Source organism: Rhinolophus ferrumequinum, chromosome 21 (assembly GCF_004115265.2).
Source record: "Rhinolophus ferrumequinum isolate MPI-CBG mRhiFer1 chromosome 21, mRhiFer1_v1.p, whole genome shotgun sequence".
NCBI lineage: Eukaryota > Metazoa > Chordata > Mammalia > Chiroptera > Rhinolophidae > Rhinolophus > Rhinolophus ferrumequinum.
The window spans coordinates 4,610,836-4,628,405 of NC_046304.1; the positions used below are offsets into that span (position 1 = coordinate 4,610,836).

The window sequence follows — 17,570 nt, forward strand, 5'->3', positions numbered from 1 at the left end:
GCTCTCTAGATGATTCTGGAAGTCAACCACCGGTCACACCCATCTCTGTACCTGGCCAGGTCTAGTGCAGAGTAAATGTTTGTTAAAATGAAATGAACTCAAGTATCTCATTTGCTCCTCTGGTATCAGTGATTTCAAATGAGATCATGCACATGTAAAGCCAGCACAAAGTAGGCCTTCACTATAGTGGCAGGAAGGATTGTTCCAACTAGTACTAGGGTCTGAGGACCGCATGCTTGGATTGGGCTGGGCTCACAGCAGGAAGAGAACAAGGTTAGAAGATTCAAGGGTGGGGGCATGGCAACTGCTGATGTCACAATGTCCCCATTTACCCCTGACTTCAGGCTCCTGGGCCAGCTGTGGGTGGCAGAGAGAGGATGTGTGGCAGCAGAAGAGAGAGGACAAAGGGGAAGTGGGATTGAGTCTCGGGGACTTTTCCAGACCAAACATAAGCACCAGGCAGGAGAACCACGAAGATACTGAAGGGAGCATGGGGGATCTCAGAAACCCCTCAGGTAGGCCTGGGTGGGGCGCTATGTCACATACAGGAACACCAGGTGTCCCCATGAAGAGAGTCCAGCGGGAAGGTAAAACTGCAGGGACCCAACTGCCAGGAGGCCGCGCCCTTCACTGGAGCCTCTGCTTGTTGAGGGTTGCCAGAGTCTCCGGCATTTTCCTTCTCACTGGTTCTAATTCTGGTCGCACACACCCCTGGGACTCTAAAACATAGTGATGTCAAACCTCATGGCCCCGATTCTGCTTAATTGTCTGCAGAGGGCTCAGTTTTTAAAAATGGTCAGGTGATTCTACAGTGCAGTCAGGGAGACAACTCTATTTAAACAGGAAGACAAAGCAAAACAAACGCGCACACACCATACCCAAGCTTCCTCCTGGGTGGTGGGGGGCAGGGCACCGTGTTGAGTTTCCTCCACAGATGCCTGGTATCTAGACAGAGCTCAGCAGCAAGGAAATGTGAAGCTAGGACTGGTAAGTGCCTTTACTATGCACAACCTGTAGAAACCTCTAGGGAAGATCATGAACAGCCACAAGGAACAGTAGACTTTTTGAAAAGTAACAATGAATATTCATGTCGCTTATTTAAACATAATTATAAACAGGGAATGAAAGGTATAAAGAAGAACAATTGGCAAATCTTATCATCAATGACGGCATTGCAGGGTAGATGTGGGAGAGGAGAGGAAACTCTCCTTTCTACAGAGGAGGAAGTGCTCCCCTTCCTGCCTCTGCCCATCCCCCAGGCACCACCCCAAGGTGGCACTTCTGGCAGCCAGAGACCCCAGAGGCCACTCTGTCTGTGTTGGCAGCTCTGGTTTTACACTTGCTTGAGCTACATCAAGCCAGTATGAGAGACGCAGAAAGGCAAAGAAGGGCAAGGACATGGGAAGCCAGGCTTTCTGGGTTCAAATTCAGGCTCTGCCCAGTGTCAGGGAGCGGACCTTCTGGGTCCCAAGGTCACAGTCTTCCTCCAGACCTCCTGACAAGCACTTCCCTCCCTTCCTCAGCTGACGTTATTTCAGGGATGTCTTCCAAATGCTTACAGCTGGGACTTGAGCAAAGTGTGGAGATGGCTTCCTCCCCCGTCATGGAACGGTTAGGCCTGGAACATGCGGACCTTCCCTAGGTGTGCCAATTGTAGCATTCTCACTTTGCTTTCCTGGGTCTGCCAGCATTAGAGGTCTGGAGTCGTCAGGCTGAGCAATGGATAGCCCCGGGGTTTTCTCCTCAGCTCCTCTAATCAAACTGAGAACTTGTCTGTTGGCTGCTTTATTGCACCGTTAGTGTGTGTGTCTGTGTGTGTTTCTGATGTGTCTGTGTGTGCCTGTGTATTTGTATGTTGGTGTGTGTCTATTTCTGTCTGTGCATGTGTTTCTGTGTGTGCGTGTGTCTGTGTGTGTATTTCCATATGTGTACCTATGTGTGTGTATGTTCATGTGCTTGTGTGTATATGTATCTAGGTATGTCTGAGTGTCTATTTTTGTGTGGCATGTTTGTGTGTATATTCCTATGTGTATTTCTGTGTGTGTGTTGGTCTTTCTGTGTCTGTGTGTCTCTGTGTGTCCGTATGCCTGTGTGGCTGACTCTGTGTGTTTGCATGTGTGTGTATGTGCCAGTGTGTGCATATGTTTATGGGTGTGTATGTTTCTGTGTGTACCCATGGGTGCATGTATGTTTGGTCTGTGCTTGTGTGCTGTGTGTGTCTGTGTGTGTGTATGTGTCTGTGTGTCTCTCTGTGCTTGTGTGCGTGTCTCTGTGTGTGTGTGTCTCTGTGTGTGTGTCTGTGTGTGTCTGTGTGTGCGTACGTGTGTGCCAGCACACTCACACTTTCTAGAGCACCCTGATGGCTGGGCCTTCTGTCCCTTCCTGTCCAGCGACTGTCAGGGTTCTGAGGATGAACGAACACCAGGCTGCCGGGCCTTGGGGAGTGAGGAAAAGAGCAACAGCTGGTACAGGCCCCTCCCTGGGGAATTTTGGCAGAGAAAAGGAGAAAAATAGAAGTCAGGAAGCTTGGGGTCAAGGGAAGAATTTTTCAGAAGAGGGGATTCTTGGGAATGTTTGAAAGCAGAAAGGGAGGGGACAATGGAGATGGACATTTGGAAACGCTGGAGAAGAGGCAGGGAGTGAGGCTGGATGGGAGAGGCATGATGAGGGTGGAGAGCAGAAAACGGATGTCAGCACAACTGCTCTCCGTCCCAGGACTTGTTACCAAGCTTGGCCCATGGTCTTCAGCCCTGCTCACGTCCCTCTCCATATCCATCCCTACCCCAGACCCATCTCCTCCCCTCCCCTGCCAGCCCCCGTCCCCATGTCCATCCTCATGCTATCTAATCCCCCTTTCCATCCTCATCCCCATCTCCATCCTCACGCCCATCCAATTCCCACTTTTCCAGAAAAAACTGAGGTCAAGAGAGGTCAGTAACCAGCCCAAAGTTACACAGCTGGCAGATGCCAGAGCCAGGACGTGAACCTAGCATCTGGCACCAGTGTGCAAGCCTGAACTCCCATGCCATATTCCTACGTGGTGGAGCTCCTGCTCCCTGGCCCCTGTCTGCTCTCTGACTCTGTTGTATGCTTGACCTTCTAATATTGCTTGTCTGTTCCTGACCTGACCTTTCACTGTTCAAACTTCAACCAGCCCGTGCATCTCAGGTCAGACTTCTCAAGCCCCCGGCTTGACCCTCACCCTAACTACTTCTTCCCCAGGACCTCATGGGATTTCCACAGTCCCGTGTTCCTCACGCCACAACATCTCTGATGACAGGACAGGCAGACGGGCAGGGAGACAGGCTCAAAGGAGGGTGTAGAGGAGGGGGTATTTTAAGTTGGAATGGGCCACCATCCTGTCTGTGGCCTCTAGTAAATGGCCAGTAGGGAGTCTGCAGCAGAGAGAGAAGATGGGCAGTGAATCCATGGCTCCCAGAGGGTGGAGCTGTGTGGAATGTGCCAGGGAATCAATGAGAAAGGAAGAAAAGGTTTGCCAAGTTAGAGTGAGTGCCTAGCTGAAACCAGACACGAGGAATGTGTAGCAGGTCAGGCCTGCTGCCTGGGAAATACTTGGCCTACTTTGATTTTCAATGTTCATTGTTTATTTCTAAAATAAATGTTTATTTTACCTTTGCAATTTCTAAGGTTTTTAGGAACATGGGAAAGAAAGATTTTGTTCTGGTTTTAGACACTTACTTTTGGCCTTAGAGAGACAAGGGCCAATTTGCTAATTACAGTCCAAAGTCACTGGCTGATGGCCAGGTCTTTAATAGGTGCGGCTGCCTGCAGTACATCTTTGGTGGCTGTGTTCTTCTCCAGCCAGGCCCAGGGATCATCATTTCACTCACACTCGCAAAGACCCTAACCCTCCCCTCCGCATTGCCCCTTGTTTTCCACCACACCCGATTTTTTGTTTCCTCTTCTTCCCCCAAACTCAGTCCAAGTCTCCTCACTGAAGCTAAAGAGAATCTCTCTGTCACACCCCCACACACACCAACACACGTACACCCACCCACACACATACGAGTGTCCACACACCCACACATAAACACCCACGTCCACATGCACGCACTCATCCACACCCACATATACTCACCCCCCACACTCACACCTACACACAGATACACCCATACACACCCACACCTCCCAACACCCTCCACACATACCCTCACACCCTCATACACATACACATAGCCACACTAATACATGCGTTACTGTAGGCAGAAAGAACAGGGCCTTGGGAAGAGAGGGGGGAGGAAAGCAAGGAGGATGTGAGGGGAGACAAAAGAAGGAGGAGATGAGATTATTCTTAAGAAAAGGGGCAGCTACCAGACCGGCCAGAACTAGATTTTGGTGGCTCAGGACGCCATCTTGCCCCTCAGGTGAACTTTAGCTAATTGTAATAGATTGTAATATTATTAGCATTACAGGCAGGGAAAATCTCCACCCCCCGTGTTGCCATGATAGTTCTGACAAAGGCCAAATAAGGACAAGACAATCTTACCTCCCAACGGGAAGGAGTGGGAATGCCTACAACGCCATCCCTAAATCTTGACTATTTTGTGCCCTCATTCTCATAAAATCCTAGGCCTCTTTGTTCTTCGGGGCACTTGCTGTTCTCTTGGCCTGCCCACTCCCATTATTTTGGGAATGTACGCTTCCTTTCTTTTAATAAATTCTCTGCTTGCTTGGCTTTGTTTGCTTGGCCTAATCGGTGTGTCCTTGAATTCTTCCCTGTGACTTTCACCAAGAACCCATTTTCCCACAACACACACACACACACACACACACACACACCCCAAAGCCCCTCCCCTCCACTGGTAACCCTACAATCACGCAGTGGCTGGGTTATAGATAACAGCCAATAATTCTTCCACGCAATCTTACATTTCCCTAGTTTTGCTTTATGTCTGTCCACTCTTCTCACTCCCTTTCTCAGCCCTGCCATCTTTATTTCTTAAAAAAATTTTTTTTTAATAAATTTGAAATTATACTAAGTGCGCAAAGACATACAGCTTACATGTTTGTGATTTATCAAAAGTGGACACCTGGTAACAACCAACCATGTCAGGAAGTAGGACACTGCTAATCCCAGAACTGCCCCCATCCTCTCCCATTTCTTACCAGTTCTCTAATTCTCAAAGGTAACTACTGGTACTCTCCTAAATTTGTGGTAATCACGCCCTTGCTTTACACTGAGGAAATGTATTCCCAAACACTGTTTTACTTGACTTCTTTCACTCAACAATATGTTTGTGAGATTCACTGGGGTTGCACATCAGTATAGCTTATTTATTTTCATTGCTATGTAGCGTTCCATTGAATGAATGTTCCGCTGTCTGTTCCATTCCATTCCATTCCACTATTTTATTCTAGGTAGATATTTGGGTTATTTCCAGTTTTGGGCTATTATAAGTAATGCAGTTCTAAATCTTCTTTGACATGCATTTTCATGTTACACATTTCTGAACCTGAATGTGGCATTGCTTGGTCATAGAGTGTGCATGTTTGTCTTTAATAGATGATGTCAAACTATTTTCAGTTTACATTCCCACAGGTATTATGGGCAGTCTCATTGCTGTGCAGCTTCTCTCTACTTGATGTTATCGGTGTACATAAATTTTAGCCATTCTTATGGGGGTAGATTGGAATATCATTGTGGTTTTAATGCGAATTTCCTAGAGGTTGAATACCTTTTCATTTGTTTATTCTACCGTTTGGGTATCATCTTTTGTGATGAGACTAGTCAAATCTCTTGACCAATTTTCTAGTTTTCAAGTCTTTTAAAAATTGATTGTGGGGGATTTTTAAACATTTAAAATATATTCTGTGTACAAGCCCTTTTTGGGTATAGGGAGTACAAAAATCTCCCATGCTGAGGCTTGTCTTTTCTTAATGGTATCTAAATTTTATCAATGGTATCTGTCATTGAACAGAAATTCTTAACTTTAAGAACTCTTTTTCGGTCCTGATGGCATGAAGATATTTTCCTATGTCATCTAGAAGTTTTATTGTTTAGTTCTAACATTATAAACATTTGTGAGTACCACCCACCTGGATTTGATTTTGTGGATATTTTTGAGAGGATGGGAGTTAAATGTAATTATTTTTCCATATGGATATTCAAGTGATCTAGCACCATTTATTGAAAATACTGTCCTTCACTCACTGCTGAGCCATAGAGAAACTTCTCTGAGATTTCTAGTCTATGCTATTTGTCTATTTATCTGTTGTTTCAACAATTCTACACTGTTTTAATTATTTTATTAAATAATTATATTTAACAAATTTAAATTTATTGGGGGCTTGGAAGTTTTGAAATCCAACATACTACATTCTTCAAGTGTGTGCATCTTTAAGATTGCCTTCTCTATCCTTAGCTCTTTTGTGTCCATATAAAATTTAAAATCAGCTTGTCAGTTTCTACTAACAATTCTGTTGGGATTTTGGTTGAGATTACATTGAATTTTATGGCTCTGTTTTAGAAGAGTCGACATTTTTACAATAAACATGGTATTTCCCTCCATTTATCTAGATTTTAAAGATTATTTTTTCAATAATGTATAATTTTCAGTAGAGAGAACTCACACATCTTTCGTTAGATTTATTCTTAACTTTGATATTTTTGAAGCAATTGTGCACACTATCATTTTAGGAGTTTTATTTTATGTTTATGTCTGATATTTAGAAATGCAAATGATTTTGCTATGCTGGTCGTATATCCAGCAGCCTTGCTAAACTCACTAATTCTACTAGTTTATTTGTAGATGATCTGGGTTTCTACATGTGCTATCATAGCATACTAGTTAAGAACACCGGTTTTAGGATCAGATTGACTTGATTTTGAATTCTAACCACTTATTCAATGTAGGACTTTGAGAAAGTTGCTTGATTTTTGTGAGGTTTATTTCTCTCTCTGCAGAATGGTGACATTATCTCCTAGGTTTACAGTAAGGAATAAATGAAGCATATATCATCTCAAGGCAGTCCTGGCACAGATAAGCCTCCATTATGATTTGTTATTACAATCATTGTCCTCGTTTCCTCCCTTCCCATTAACTCCACAGCTCTCCAAATTCTGGCTTTTATCCTGTCATTTAATGGAATTGCCCTCATAAATGCATTTCTAGTGTCAACTTCAGTGGGCTCATTTGGTCCTTGAGTTTCTTGACGTTTCTGTGGTCCCTGACATATCCTCTCTGTGATATCTTTTTTTCTGACAACAGATGTGTGGGGTTTTCTACACCAACCGACTCTTCGATTCTCCAACACCAACTGGGTGTCCTACTATTCAATTCAATTCCGACACCAACTACCTGGAGTTAGCACAGATCCCACAGGCTATGGTCTCAGTCCCACAGGCTGGCCCCACTTCCCACACTCGTTTCAAGTCTCAGAGGCTATCTGTCCTTCTAACTGGCTATAAATTTAAGAGTTCCCATGGCCCCTTCCTCAGGTTCGATGATTTGCTAGAATGACACAGAATTCAGGAAAATGCTTTACTTACGTTTACAGTTAATTATAAAGACTACAAGTCAGGAACAGCCAAACGGAAGGGATGGGGGTGGCACAGAGCTTCATGTCCTTTCCAGCGATGGCTCCTTCTCAGCACATCAATGTGTTCACAAACCAGGAAGCTCCCAGAAGCTCACTGTATAGGCATTTTTGTGGAGGTTTCATTATGTGGCCCAGATTGATTAGATCACTGACCATTGATGAACAGGACTCAATTTCCATCCCTGCCCCAACCATGGAGCTTCAGGTGGGGCTGAAAGTTCTAAGCCTCTACTCACAAGGTTGGTCTTTCTGGCCACTTGCCCCCCACCTTGAAGCTATTTAGGGCTCTTGCCATGAGCCATTTCAGCAGCATACAAAAGGCAATAAGTTCCAAAGGTTTTAGGAGCTCTGTACGAGGAAGAGGACAGAGAAAAAACTTTTCTTTTTTTTAATTTAAATTATACCACAGTCTCCTTGGCAGGTATTTTCTCTTGGCTTCTTGAGAGTACTCCCACACTTCTTTCTTCTCTCCGGTCGCTTCTGCCCTGTCATGGTTCAGTTCTCATTCTTTTTCTCAACTCATTTTATGTAAATGAGATATATGACAATCTTTAGTCTCATTCCCCTCACCCCCAAATCTATATCTATAACCATCACCGTTTTCTTGGATACCAGATTCATATGGACAACAGCTCACTGGGCATAACTACCTGGAGTTTGTATAATATCCCAAATGAAACTAAGCATCCTTCCCCAAATTGGCTCTCTGCTATTGTTTGTCTCCATCACCCAACTCAGGGACCCGAGCATCACTCTAGACCCGTTTCTCCTTTATCCCTATAGTTAGTTGCGATCACATTCTGTCCTGTGTTCATTCTCACTGCCATTAACTTGGTTCAGTTTCTCATAATTTTTTCCCCAGTTGTTAAACAGTTTATTTACTGATCTCCTTCCTTCAGCATTGCTGGCCTTCAGTCCATTATTATAGCAAGGCCATAGGGATCTTTTAAGATACCCCAGATGCTATAACAAATAACCCTCCACTTATCAGGGACTTAACATAATAGAAGTAAAATTCAGTTGGGTGTTTTGTGGTCAACTGCCATGCGGTTATTCAGGGATCCATGTGCCTTCCATGTGTGCTTCTGCAATCTCCTGGGACTTTGGATTCTTTTACTTCGAGCTTATGAATGGGGAAAGGAAAACAATACAGGGTCACATTGGAGCATTCATGGGCCAGGTCTGCAGGTAGCCAGAACTCAGACACAAGACTACCTAGGTACTAGATGGGGGGCATAGAATTCTTGGCTGGGCAATTGACTCCCAGTATCAAGTTGATACAAAGGACGGGATGTGCAAATCCTTGGTAGGAAGCCATAGGTCTGTGCCACAGGGATCTTTCTGAAAGGCAAAGCTGATAATGCTACTCTCTGCTTAAAGCCTTTCAAGTCACTGTAGTGCCTGAAAGATAAAGATATAACTTTTCAGCATGAATGTTCTAGGCAGAGGAAACAGGGAGCACAAACCCCAAGGTGGGATCCTTATGGTTTGACTTTCATCTTTGTTTACAATTCAGTTCTCTCTATAATCCTTTCCCTCCACCCATGTGCACCCTATGTGTTCGCCATAATTTTTGTAGTTCTCTGAGTATATTATGCTCACTTTGCTCTTATTCAGCCTGGCTTTCTGCTGCTCATCTTTCAAGGCTCTTGCATCTGGTGCTAGCTTCAGTCTCATCTTCAGCTAATCTTGGTTTTATACTTTATGCTTCAGCAATATTGAAATCTATTTTAAATTTAAAAATCATATCATGCTACTTCATGATACGATTTTCTTCCCTTGTCTCAATAATGCCTACTTGTTACTCAGAACTAAACTCAGGTGCTGGTTTCTCCTAGGTAACCTGTGCGATCCCCTCTCCTGTCATCAGCCCTGATTTCCATCAGAGCACGTGACACATAGCATTGTGCTGAGCTATATTCATTGAGATCTCAGGCAAGGAAATGGTCCAATCTAGTGATTCTCAAAGTGCGGTGCCTAGACTAGCAGCATCAGCCTCACCTGGGAACTCTTTAGACATGCAAATTCTCAGGCCCCACCCCAGATTTGTTGAATCTGAAACTGGTGGGGAGGTGACAGTCTGTGTTTTAAAATGCTCTTTCTTTGGGTGATTCTGGCACTGACGAGGTAGATCACTGGTCTGTCTCATCCATCTCTGTAACTTGCAGATCTGGCCTAGAATAACTGTTGAAATGAAGTGAATTTAATTCTACTCCAGGGAGTCGTCTTGAGTTTCCTAGGCTGGGTGAGAAATCACTTTTGATGTTCTCATGACACCTGAGTTTCCTTTTGTCATAACCTCCCTTATAGTATGGTAGAACTACAGATGGTGGCACCCATCGGGATAGGGATTCTGCTGTATTCACCTATGATCCACGTGCCTGGTACAAGCAGGTGCTTCAGTAAGTCTTTATACAGTTTTAGGTCCTGGGATGTTGGTGGAGAAAAGACAGACAAGTCCCTTCATCCCATGGAATTTAAATTCTAAGAGAACAGGCAGAAAATAAATTGTAAACAAACAAATTTAAGACGATTTCAGATAATAACAAGTGCTGTAATAAAAATAAAATCAGGTGGTACGGACTGAGTGGCTAGTTTAGCGTAGGGAGTTAGGGAAAGCCTTTCGGAGAGGGTCACAGAGAGAAAATGACCAGAAGCCAGCTGTGTGAAGATCTGTGGGAAGGATCCGGGAGGCAGTCAGCCACGGTAGGCATCGCATTCTGAGGGCTATGTGCAAACACTAGAGGAATATTTAGGTTGGGCAGTGACTGAGTACTGGTCTCTGTGGGGATAGAGCCCCAGAAAGCAGTTTCCAGGCTCTCGGCCTCACATAGAAAGGTGCTGGCTCAGGTAGTAAATGGCCATCGACTGTGATCAAATGGCCATCAGCTGTGGCTAGTTGGCCGTCAGCTGTAACCAGTGAGCCATTGGGCACTAATATAACTGCCGTGGCTACGCTAGCAGAAAATGGGGGCTAGCAAGGAGATGGTGGCTGGGCCTGCAAGCGGCGCAGTGAGGGTTGAGAATTGTGTGGCTCCTGTTTCCTGTGTCTCCAACCCAGCCGCCAGCGAGAGTATAGTGGTGTGACTCCCCTAGTGGTGTGTGTATGGCTCCGTGGGTCTTCCTTTTTGGCCTAGCCATATCCTGCGTTCTTGTGTGGGGAGTGGGACCAGAGACCCCGCAGACCCCGCCTGACACCCCGTACGACAGTCTCTGTTTTGGGAAAGCCACTCTGGCTGCAGGGCATATAAAAAAAATTGTATAGTAAGTCCTCACTTAATGTCATTAATAGGACCTGTGACTTTAAGCAAAATGACACATAATGAAATCAGTTTTAGGCTAATTGATACAAACAAGAGTTAAGTTTCTGGCATCTCGTCCACGTTATAATGAAACGATGTACAAAAATGACGTTATTCGAGGACCTGCTGAATGGAGACAAGAGTGGAGGCGGGAGGCCATCCAGAGGCCACAAGCGTATCCTGTGGTTATGGAGGCAGCCCCAGGAGCATGGTGTCTCGTCACATGGATCAAGGGGCCAGCTACCCACAACGGAATCCTGGCTCCACCAGAACAGATGTATGGCTTTGAGCGAGTCACTGAGCATCTCTGCCTCGGTCTTACCCTCTCTGTAAGAGGGGATGAAAGTTGCACTTAACTCAGGTTTGTTGGGAAGGCTCAATGAGGAACACGGGGAACATGAGCACCGTGCTGTGAGACGTTATCATTATCGTTAGTAGTCGTAGTAGCTATTGTCATAATAGTAGACTGTAGAAAAAGAATGGATTCAGGATATTTTTACAGGCTCAGTTGATAGGACTTGGTGGCAATTTGGATCCTGAGGATGAAGGAAAGTGGAAAAAATACTCCTTTTTCTTGGGCAAATGGTATGTTAATGGTGCTGTTTAATAAAATGTGGAAGACAAATGAAGGAGCAGGTTTTGGTGTGTGTGTGTGTGTGTGTGTGTGTGTAACAGGGTACTTTTGAGGCACCTAGAAAACACCCAAGGAGAGATGTCCAGCCGGGCGTTACAAGAGCAGGCAGTGAGGTGGTGAAACCAGAAGGAAGTGGGATGATGGAGCCAGGAAAAGAGGAAGTTTCTAGAGTGGCCAGTGGGTTCTATTGTTGCCAATAGGTCAGACAAGCTAAGAAATAAATACAAAGTAAATAACTGAGTTTGGCAACATGAAAGTCATTTGCTGAATGGACAAATGAAAATTTACTTCATTGGGTGGTACTTTTATTTAAAAATTAACTCATTTAGAAAGCCTGGTTGTATGCTCTCCCTTATGCCCACCAAGAATTAGGTGAGGGGGGCACCCCAATGACAACAGGGCAAACAGCTTTCTCAGAGTAGCCTTCAGATGGAGCTGTGATGCCCCCAGCTGAGTGGTTGCAGCAAGTTAAAAGAGATCACAGCTGTCTAAGTGCTCATGAGTGGAGAAATGGCTCCCACCTCTTCTTCAAAATAACATTTAGAAACCACCAGTAAAGGGTGACCAAAGTGAGGTGGAAAGTATTTCTGAAACTGGACTCACAAGTTTCCAATGACACCGCAGTTTGGCACAGCTGTTTTGCATCTAGGAGCATGTTGACACGCCCTGTCTATGACTTCCTTGCAGCAAACAATTAACCTTTCAGCTTTTTCTCTAATATCCAATGAGGAGGTGACAAATTAGATTGGGTGATTCTTAAGCATTCTTTGCAAACTTCCTTGTGCGTCAGCATCACCTAGAGGGTTTGTTAAGATATAGGTCACTGGGCCGTACTCCAGGATTTCTAATGCAGCAGGCCAGGGTGGGACAGGGAGGAAACACATTTCTAACAAGTACCAGGTGATGCTGCTGCCGGTCCCAGGACCACCTGGATGATCTCTGGTCTGGATCGCAAGCTCCCTGAGAGGAGGGACGGCGTCCTCTTGCTCACCTGGTTCAGTAGGAGGTACTCAGTAAATCTGAATGGAATGAGTGGATTAAACACGCCGTCTGTGGATCCCTCAGGGCTGAGGAGTGGGGTGAGTGCCGTGGTGAAGGTCAGGGACAGAGAGGCTGTCGCCCGATTTGTTGTTCCTGCTCCCCACGCCCTGGCAGTCCCACCCCGAGGACTCGGCTCAGGGCTTCCTGTGGCAAATCTTTGGACTCTGCATTCTTCTCGAACCCTTCCTAACTTGCGATTTTTTTTTTACATTTTGACTGTCAGAAACCTTTTAACAATTCTGTTCAGGCTTGCATCTTCGTGGGTGGAGCTGAGGCAGAGGAACACAGTGACACAAATGACTTAATGCGTAACATTTTTCTGGGATCCATTATGCAGCCCCCAGTGAAGTGAGTCCTCTCTCTGCTCCTCAGGGCCATAGGAAAGGGGGCGGGGACCTGGCATGTGGCTTTTGGAAGATGGAATTAAAGGCTCAGTCCGCAGAACTGTGAACGCTGGTGGCCACATCCCATCTAGCACACATGTTCTGATTGGAGGCACTGTACCCTCCCCATGCACACAGAGCTTTCTTTCTTCCTCTTGGAAAAGTGACTCTTTCACAGCCTGCCGCAGGCAAAGGAAATGGAAAGTCCCCAGCACCCTGAGCCCCACTCAGTTCCTCCAGGGCACTTTTCCTCCAGCTTTTCCCAAGTTCAGGCATAGCGTGAGGCCCTTGCATGCAAGCTGGGTCCGGCGGGGCAATAGTGAGTTGTGCAGCCGGAAGCTGTGGGTAGCACGGCCCTCAAGGGGAGAAGGCCCGTGTGCTGACCTCCGGGCCTTGACCACGTCTTAGCCAGAAAACAGTTCTGGAGCCCGGCCTGGCCCTCCTAGCCTGCAGCCCCAAGCACAGCCCCATAGCCAGGGCTTTTCTTGAGAAGCTGCTGATCTCAACCCTGCTGGCTCCACATTCCTGGATGATGAGGGAGGGATTCCAGTGTTTACTTTGAACAATGTTTTCCTGTGTCTGAACTGACTGGTTGTTAAATTCTTCCAGATTTCTGGCTCTACATTGCAGCTCCAACAGGACAGAAACAGGTTTACGGCAGTTGGCATGGGAGCGAAAACAGGGTCCGTCTGGGTACCTCCTGCATCTAGTTTCCACTCAGTGGATGGAAAACTGTTAGCCCAGCTCTGTGGGCTCTGCGCCCAGGAGGGATTTGTTGTGGTCTCCACTCAGAGCTTTCACTGTGCCTTTCACATTTCCCACCCTAGAGGGCAAAAGTTAGCTTTTCTCTTTTGAAATGTGGCAGGGAGTGAAAATCAGCCGAGTTTTGAAGGTCAGGCCTTGCAGTGTTTTCTCTGTTAGTATAAACCCAGTAGTTGGGCTCATAAGGAATTCATTTGGTGGGATGTTGGGAAACTTGAGTGCATTCCTGTTTCTGTGGCCTGCTGTGCCAGGAGGTTTCAGATATGCAGGAGGTCAGAACTGGATGGGAGATGGTAGGGCAGCAGACACACCCATACGTATCCTTATTTCTACCCAGGAGGAAATTGAAGAACCAAGAACTCTAGTGACATGAAGGATAGAATGTTAAGCTATAAAGAAAGACATGTCCCCAACCCAGCTGGTTAGATCTCTCGGAACTGGGCCTGTCTGGGATTGTGGTAACCTGTAACTATTGCTATTATTTATTGCTGAGGAAGATAAACAATGGTGACATAACCACAAGGGACCATGGGAGACATTCTTCTCTTTCAGTGTTGATACATTAATGGCTTTAAAGATACAGAGAACTTCAGGAAACCAATAGGATCATTTCAAACATAAAAGTGCCTTTTACTTCTACTACAAATAAACAGTTTTTTCATTCTTGTGTTCTAGGAAGATGAACAATTTGGGGACACTCTCATAGGACTGACCCTACAATGACTTGCTCTCTGTGGAGTCTTTGGTGAAGCTCCAGTCTCTTAGCAGGTGCTGTCCAGCCTTTTGAATTGGAACAACCCAAATCTGAGTAGGACATGGGACGGATGGTGGCTTTGAAACTCACATCATTTTAGACCTTGTGCTCTTAGACCCGGTAACTCTGAACCCCTTTTATGGTGTGTGTGTGTGTGTGTGTGTGTGTGTGTGTGTTCACAAGCATGATGGGAAGATTGATGGCAGTCCTGATTTCAGGGCCCAGGTGGAACCCAAACAGTATTTATATGGTAGTGTTGGATAAAATAGTTCACTGATAGAACTTGACATTTTGATTTGGCTGCTTTCACAAAGCCATGATGCCAAGGGCATTTTTACTTGGTCTTAAAAAGAAACCACTAAAATTTCAGCTTTCTATACCTCTTAAGTAATATGAAAGGCAAGCACTCTAGCACCATCTCTGAGCCCTCCTTCCTGCTTTGTCCCATCCCTTACTCCAATATTGACCCTTCTGGCCACCTCAGTATGTCTGCTGTGTCCAAATGGCCTTGTCAAAATTGACTGTTAGCAATGGCTCCATTTTCACATTTTATAGCCACAAATTCTTTATGTACGTAAGTTCCCTTCTTCAAGCAGAAATTATATTGTTTTCTAGATATGGGAGTGGAATAAAAGGAGGAATAACTCAGTGAAATGGCTCCCACTACTGGCAGAATTATTTGGCAGAAAGCCTTTCTCTGTTGAGTCTCATGGGTGGGATTTTTCCTCAGAATGTCTGGTAAGGGCCTCGTATCAGTTCTCTTGTTGTGTGACAAATCACCCCAAAACTTAGTTGCTTAAAACAAACACTTGTTATCTCATACTTTCTGTGGGTCAGGAATCTGTGTGTGACTTAACTGTTTGCCTGTCTCTAGGACTCTCCAGGAGGAGACAGACATTATTTTGGCTGGGGCTGTGGTCCCATCTGAAGGCACAATTGCAGGAGGATCCACTTTCAATCTCACTCACATGGTTATTGGCAAGATTAAGTTACTCACAGGATATTGATCTAAAGGCCTCTGTTCCTTGCTGGCTGTTGACTGGAAACCTCCCTCAATTCCTTGAAACATGGGCTTCTCCATAGGGCAGCTCATAATATGGCAGCTGGATTCCCTCAGAATGAGAGAGAGAGAAAGAGAGAGAGAGAGAGAGCGCTAAATTTTTCTAACCAAATCTCAGAAGTGACATCTTATCACTTTAGCATATTTATTTGATAGAAGTGAATTGCTAGGTGTAGCTCATACCCAAGGGGAGGGTGCCTCACAAAGATGTGAATACCAGGAATCGAGGATTACTGGGGACCGTCTTGGAGGCTGCCTGCCTCAGGCCATATGGGCCCAGCAGCTGTTGAGTCTGTGCAGCCTGTGGGCCCTGCCATCCCAGCAGTTCTGGTAATGACGGCCAGTGGCTATGACGGGCAGAGGGAAGTGAGTTCCATGTTCACTCTTACTCCTCTTGGGAGGTGCATACCTTCACTGGCAAGGCATTCCAAAGACTTCTCAGAGGCACATCATCCTGAATTTCTAAACTGGTTACACATGACTTTGACTCTCCCATCTCATCCCACTTCCACTCCAAGGAAAGCAGATGAGTCTAAAACAGCATCCATACTGGCTGCCCTCTACTTGGTCTTTGTCATTCTCTGAATAAAGCGCCACGATACAGCTGCTTTCTAGAGTTCATCTGGCTCTCACCTTGGATGCCAATGTTATTCAGCATCCTTGTTACCAAAATGAGCCCCCAGTCATAAACCAGAGAATGACATTTATACCAGTAGTTCAGGAGTCTTTGTATTCAACACAAAAGATCTGTGTGGTTCATGAAATACTTTTGTCTGCATTAATTGGATCGTCTTAACATCTGTAAGGCAGGATGTTTCTCATGCTAGATACAAGGAAACTGAGGTTCAGAAAGGTTAAGTAATTTGTTCAAGGTTAGACATAAAAAAAGTGAAGCTGGATTTCGAAACCAATTCTCCTGACTCCAAATTCTGCGCTCCACCCTGCGTCCCCTTTAATACTGCTTGCATACCTAAGCCTCCAGATTATTCCCAGTAGGAATTTGGCGAGACTTCTTGGCCCAATTTCACTCATTAAGTCATTTTAGACCAGCCTGCAGTGACCTGAGAAGAGAAATAGAACTCAGCTGGGACAAGGGATATCAAAGCTGGAGATTGCACAGCAGACATGGCTGGTGACTTAGGAGAGTTAAACAGGGTGAGTGTGTGTGTGTATGTGTGTGTGTGCATGTGCATATGCAAATGTGCACATGTTCACGCATGCCCATGTGTGTGATTTGTAGACTCTCATCTCAGGGACTATATAGATGTCCCACTCAGCGCTATGTGTATACATGTGAAAGTGAATATATATGTGACTAAGTGGACACAGGCACCTCAGACCGACCTGCTCAGGGTCAGGGATGATTTCCAGAGGGTCTCTGTTTGGTGAGCAGAGGGTATAAGTGGTATAAACAGGGCTGTTGGGATCTAAAAAGTGGGGTAAATGGGCTGGGATGGGTGAGATATGGGGACAATCATGTGGCAACATTTGTGTTGGAAGGTTTCCCTGCGCCCATCTTCTGACCTCCTGCTGTTCCAGGCTCTTCCTTGATCTTCAACTTATTGACCTATTTTTGGTGAGATGCATTTTGTTACTAATTTCTCCACTCTGAAAATTGGACCACATTGTTTTGGCATTGTGGAAGATATCACAGTCCTGTATATTAATGCAGAGGATAACAGTCCAACCAGTGGGCCTGGGCCTCATACTCAATGCTTTAAATGAATTATCTCATGACAAAAATCCTCATGGCAATCCACGGATAGTTTCTATTATTGTCCCTATTTTACAGATGAGAACACTGAGACTTAGGAAGTATAAGTATCTTGTTTCTGGTCGCATAACTGAGAAGCAGGTGGCCTGTACTGAACACATGATCTTAATTCTATGCTACACTTTACTCCAAACAATTGTTCAATAGGCAGCTTTTCCATATTAGGAACTTTGGCTAGTTCTCTTACTAGTTGCCCTCTTGAGATACTGAAATACGTATATAACAATATCACAGAAACACAAGAACAGCAAGGAGAGAGATGGGTTTTCTACAGTGATATACAAGGGTGTATTATAGGCC

At 45.3% G+C, this 17,570-nt stretch overlaps 1 protein-coding gene across 3 annotated transcripts in view; it reads left to right on the forward strand.

Annotated features, from left to right (window-relative positions):
• The first annotated feature begins 436 nt into the window (after positions 1-436).
• CDRT4 (CMT1A duplicated region transcript 4) overlaps positions 437-17,570 on the forward strand; it is a 35,680-nt gene continuing 18,546 nt past the window's right edge. Inside the window, exon 1 of one of the 3 annotated variants that reach the window (XM_033089151.1) lies at positions 437-515. The gene's annotated coding sequence lies outside the window, so the exon portion shown is untranslated. Of the gene's footprint in view, positions 516-881; positions 988-16,554; positions 16,652-17,570 lie in introns of those variants that run through there. The other 2 variants (XM_033089153.1, XM_033089152.1) reach the window with 2 other exon arrangements.